At 35.4% G+C, this 6165-nt stretch overlaps 1 long non-coding RNA gene across 1 annotated transcript; it reads right to left on the bottom strand.

Annotated features, from left to right (window-relative positions):
• Positions 1-579: 579 nt before the first annotated feature.
• LOC141598346 (uncharacterized) lies at positions 580-3599 on the bottom strand. Its single transcript, XR_012523436.1, has 3 exons — positions 3324-3599; positions 2994-3057; positions 580-2757 (listed from the first exon to the last, which is right to left on the bottom strand). It is a non-coding gene; the product is annotated as an uncharacterized LOC141598346 (long non-coding RNA).
• Positions 3600-6165: the final 2566 nt, after the last annotated feature.

The following is a 6165-nucleotide window of genomic DNA, read 5'->3' on the forward strand; positions in this document are numbered from 1 at the left end:
ATTTTGACGGATAGAATTCATATTACAAGTTTAATATGGATTATGTATGAATTAATGTGATTAAATTGCGGAATTGTCACTTAATTTAATTTAAATAGGTGGTTTGGATAAATTAATCAACATAATTAATTTATTGTATTATGTATGTTTAATTTATTTTAGTTGATGCTTTTAATTATGTTGAATGAATGGAATGAATGAATTTTATTTACGTATTTAATTTTGCAATCGGTTGTAATTTGTAATACTTAGTGTGGCCTTAGTCAATTATGTTTTCGTAATGAAGGAAACATAATTTTTATGTAATTATAAGATCTCGAATCTCCTTTATTTTAGTTTTGGGTTTTGAAATTAGAACTAGTTTAATCGCCCGTGAAATTCACGGGTTCGTCTTTGGTGCATGTTTCTGATATTTTTGTTTGCTTTTTGACAACATCTAATATTATAATGTTAAGGGCGCGTGTATATTGTAAATCATATAAGGTGATATTAGTAGTTTTGAAGCGTAGTTATTGAGTTTAAATTGCTGAAATTGCTTTATAACCTAGTCTCACATCTAGATATAATAAAATGCTTCGTAATCAATATCATGATCCTCCGGATTACAATAGGTCCCAAAAAATCCACATATACCAAAATTCTAACCCACAGAATGTTGCATACATGAGCCCACTAATATTTAATTGTCTATATCCAATTCCCTACTCGGCATTTTTCTTGAATCATTTCCACCACAAATTCTTATTTGTGACGGACATATTCTTCGCAAATTTGCGACGGATCAAGTATTATCCTTGTGCGATAGATAAAACAAAAGCAGAATGCCTAGGGAGTAGCAATTTGTTTGTCTTATCTACCCACATGAGTATTACTTAACCCGTCACAAACGTATGACGGATATATCCGTCACAAGAGAGACTTATTGCATTTCCACACCCAATTTCTAGCCACCTTTAAATAAGCACAACTGCTGAATCATGAAATGCAAGGTTGATTTTATCAGTTACCAAGTCATTATCTCTACAAACCTTGAATAATTAACAGTATAAGAAATGAACAAAAGAAACATTAGCTAACAAAGGGAACAAATGAAATAAAGAGCTGTAGTAGTTAGACTCTACCATCTTGTAACATACTCTTGTACTCCTATATAATATAACTTATATGAGTAATTTATATCACATTATGCAAATTGTTTGATTTGTGAATCTAGTGAAAAGGTTTTTATTTTAATGATGAAATGGGGATGGCCATTGACAAATATATTTTGTGTAAAGGTAAAGCTTTTTAACTTCACACTGATGACTTTAGAAGTTTTACAATTAACGACCCATCATCTGGATTTTAAGTGAAATCTTCTCTGTAAACCAACTATTTGGTCTTCACCATGAAGCGTTTTGAGGCTGATTTTGACAATAAAGCTCTTATAAACGCACCCATGTGTAAATGTACCAATTCTGAAACCTATAAAACCAGGGAAATAACATTTGTGGTATTAGATCATAACATGGACAGCATTCAAGTCCTTTGACATTAATATTAAATGGACTTATGAGAATTCGTCAAATAAGTGATACTATTATCAATATAACTTTATTTGAACGATTCTACTTAGGACTTGGAATGCAACCTTATTACATTGTTGTGTCAAAGGCAAGGTACAAAAAGCATAGTCACCATTGGACATCCCATTAAAGTCGTTTATGGTGTTTGACTTGCGTTCACCGATCAGTCCAACCAAGAGCGTCGAGTATTATTACATTGTTGTTTCTATTGACTCGACAATGGTTGGAGATGGAGGAATATGAAACACCTGCCTATTAAATCCTTGAACACAAAATTGAGGAGTATTAAATTCAAGCTAATTAGCAATCAAATACTCTAATTAATGGAGTTGTTACGTACTCCCTTCTATCAAATCCAAAATCACTCGGTCTCAGTTTTTTTATTAGTGTTTTTGAATTTATTGGGTGTTTGGATTTAAAGGGCGGGAAATTATTGGTAACACAATTTCACCCCACAAAATTGAACGAAGAATCTTAAAGTATCTAAATAGTATCATCAATTTTAAAGCTTTTTTTTTAAAACCCACCACATACAGAGGGTGTCTAAGTTATGATGTCTACGTACAATCTTGAAAAAACAGAAAAATACTTCATGAAAAAACATATTATAGGAGTAGTGGCCGACACATTGATAAAGTGTTGGATCAATTTTAGTGTATTGCTATATTTCTTTTTAGTATGGAGTATGAAAGACATCAAATTTTCAAGTCAAATAAATTTAACAATGAAAAACGTCTGTTGTTCGAAATGCTGTAAGATCCTACTATCCTATAAATAGGAACGCCACTTAGGGTGTGTTTGGATTGATGGATTTGGAGGGAGGGTAGGGTATCTATAATCTCATGTTTGGATAGTAATTAAGGGTGGAGAGAAATGAAGGGAGAGATTTGGAGGGGTCAATTTTTCCTCTACCAAGGCAAATCAAAATTTCCTAAATAAGCAAGATTTGAAAGAAAATTGTATACAAACACTTACACCTCATTTCTCTTTCCCTTCCCTTCCCTCCATTTCTCTTCCCTCCTTCCCCCTTTGGTCTCCCCTCCCTTTCCCTCCACTTTTAGTATTCAAACACACCCTTAATAGGAGACACAAGAGAAATTACCTTAGATATGCTCAATAGTTCTTATAAAACCTTGCATCCAATGATACAAACCACCATCACTGTCTTTGCATTGGCAAGAGTCGTCACTTTCTGAAAATTTTTAAAAGTAGAACAATGAACTTGAGTTAATTTACTAATACCCATTTTAGCAGTGGAAAATGTGGTTTCATAAATTAAACAGCATAAGGGGGAAGAAATACCAAATTTAAAAAAAAAAAAAAAAAAAAGTAAAAATAAAACAGCTATGTTTAGAGAAAATTCACAATCAAATAAAAGATACAATCAGAAATAATATTGATTTTTGATAGATGTTGAGGACCAATTACCAGAGAGGAAGAGTCATTTCACAAGAAGATACTGGATGTTGAGGGTTTTTGTACGCCCAATCACCTAAACACCATTAACAACTACGTAAACAAAGAATCATACCTTATCACTGCACACATATAAGATCAATTCTACAACACATGACGATACCTAACAAATCACAATTACACCATAATCAAAGTGGCATTAACATACTGCACCCAATAATTTTTGTTGCTCATAAATAAGTTAAATGTCTATCCAACTCATAATTTGCTATAATCATTCGAAAATAAAATTCATGCATCAAAGAAAATAATTGAATCATGAAAATCAAAAATTAAAATTACCTTGAGAGGATGAGTAATTTGTAAATGTATATATACTTTATAATTGAAGAAGCCGTTCAATGGAAATGTAACAGAAGCATGTTGATTAATGTGTAATTATAAGGGGAGATGTAGTGGGAGAGGCGTTATATTTTACTCCGTATTTATTTATGAAACATTAAAGCAAGAATAGAAGGAGGGATGCTGAAAGTTTGCGAGGTTTACTCGTTTTTTGGGAGCATAGCTGCATAGGACGAACGTGAATTTCATGCTGCAACCGTGTCATTCATAAACCAAATGTGGCATTCCATTAATCAGATGTGGCATTTTTCAATCACACGTGGCTTTGATGACGTGGACTTTAAGAGCCATTTTAATTTAGGCTTTTAATAGTATTTTATAGATGTAATTAATAGGTCAATTATGTAATTTTAATTATTGTAATTTCAAAGAAGACTAAAGATGAAGATTCAAGCTCACTCCCACTACATGGATTAAGATGGAACATCAAGACAAGCTTCTCGGGTCCAAGGATGGATTCCAAACTTGTATTTATTGTTCATTTTGATAGGATAGGCCGCACTAGGACTTTTACTGTTTTTTTTTACGTTTTTCATTTTATTGCTTTTCTTTCACATGCTAGTAATTGCATCATATTCCGCCTAAAACCAAACCACCTACTACTAAAATGCATGAAAATTGACTCATATAGTTGTTTGTTAGTTTTCATGAACATGCAGATGTCACAGTCTATAAGCCATCACTTTAGTTTAAATCATTCTCGCATGCTAGATTATAGTTCACTTAAAATGAATTAAAAATAGTTGATGGGATCTTCCTCTAAAAACGGAAATTGAGATTAGTCTTTATAAGGGCAAACATCTATGAGTCCCTTCTTCGTCGGTAGGCCTAATATGACCCCTTCTACGTTGGGTAAGTAGTTGTGTTGACTTAGTTTACCTCAACATCATAGTCCGAAGAGTTTCTCGTGATTATGATGGACTAAAGATAGAATTTACAGAAATTTATCGACCACGAATTCTAACGGTAGAATTAGCTAACAGGTTAGCTTATCAATTTACAGAGAATTGAGTCTTGGGGTCATTTATATAATTCTTGAGGGAGGTCAATTGTATAAATGTTTTTTTGAGTCTTCGCGTTATGACATTAGTTCATTAGACTTAAAATAAAAACGATGCATGCTTATTATTTTATTCTTCTTTCGCAGTGTAGAACACGCTTATTATCAATAATACTTTTACAACAAATGGCTGGAAATAACGCAATTCCAATGCCTAGTGCCACACTAGATCGTTCATCCTGGCTAAAAGTATTCATGGACCAAATAAATCAGTCCACGCGACTGAAGAATGATGGGTCCAACTTTGCGGACTGGGAGGCGGCACTACGGAATGCTGCCATTGCGACGGTAAGCTCGGTATTTAATCGAGCCAATACCGGTCAACCCAGGCCCAAATGCAGGAGCCAACGAGTCACTCGCTTATAGTGATTTCGTTATGGAAGCGGGTGCGATAAAGAACGTACTCATCTTTGCAATGGAAACCAATTTGCAGAGACGCTTCATTGCCCAAGGTGCAAGCAAGATTTTCACCACGCTCACTAATGAGTTCTCAAAGGCACCGAGAATCATCACATATGAGCATACCTGTCGCTTCTTTGAAGCGAAACTCCAGAAGGGCCAACCGGTTAGCCCACACATTCTTCACATGATTGAGAATGTCGAGAAACTGGAGTCACTGAATTGTAGAATCAGTGAGAGCATTGTCATTGACCGAATGCTTCATTCTCTTCACGATGGTTTTGCCCTTTTCAGGGCGAACTACTACATGAATGACTTGAAAAAGAGTCCTCATGAGCTACACTCCCTTCTCGTACAGACCGAGAAGGATATGAAATTGAGTGGGAGCATGAAGCAGGATGTTCTCACGATTCACAATAAGAGTAAAGGTAAGGGCAAGGCTCATGGCGACCTAACTGTAGGTAAGCCAAAGTTTAAGAAGCCAGAAAACGGTAAGAGTGCGCCTGGTGAGACTAGTGGCTCACGGGGCAAGACAAAGAGCAAGGGCGGTGACATAGAGTGCCACCATTGTCACAAGATTGGACATTGGAGGAGGAACTGTCCCGTCTACCGTGAGGACATCAAGGCAGGCCGCGTCGCTCCTGTTGGTATGTCATCTTATATTCATATGATTGAGATTAACCATGCTAGTTTCGGAACTTGGGTACTAGATACTGGTTGTGGTTCTCATCTGTGTAATCATTTGTAGGGCCTAAAGAACATCATACCTCTCGAAAAAGGTGATGTGGACCTGCGAGTCGGGAATGGAGCACGAGTAGCTGCTGCCTCGAAGGGAACGTATGTAATCCAACTCCCTAGTGGTTTTGAGTTATCTTTAAATAACTGTTACTATGTACCCAGTTTATCTAAAAACATTATTTCTGTTTCTGTACTTGCTAAAGACGGTTTTACATTTTCAATAAAGGATAATAGTTGTATTTTCTCTTTTAATGAAATGATTTATGGAAAGCAGTTTCCATGAATGGAATTTATATCTTAGATCAAACCACGAAAGTATTACACATGAATAATAAGAAATTAAAGGTTGGTGACAAAGATCAAACCTATCTATGGCATTGTCGAATGGGACACATAAATGAGAAACTCGTCGATAATGGGACTATTCCCTCATTCGGATTTTCTGCATATGGCACGTGTGAATCATGTCTCATTGGCAAGATGACTCGAATTTCCTTCAAAGGTGTTGGAATGCGCGCTAGTGACCTATTAGGACTCATACATACGGACGTATGTGGACCTATGTCAATTACCGCTAGAGATGGC

This window comes from Silene latifolia, chromosome 9, assembly GCF_048544455.1.
Source record: "Silene latifolia isolate original U9 population chromosome 9, ASM4854445v1, whole genome shotgun sequence".
In the NCBI taxonomy this organism is placed as follows: Eukaryota; Viridiplantae; Streptophyta; class Magnoliopsida; order Caryophyllales; family Caryophyllaceae; genus Silene; species Silene latifolia.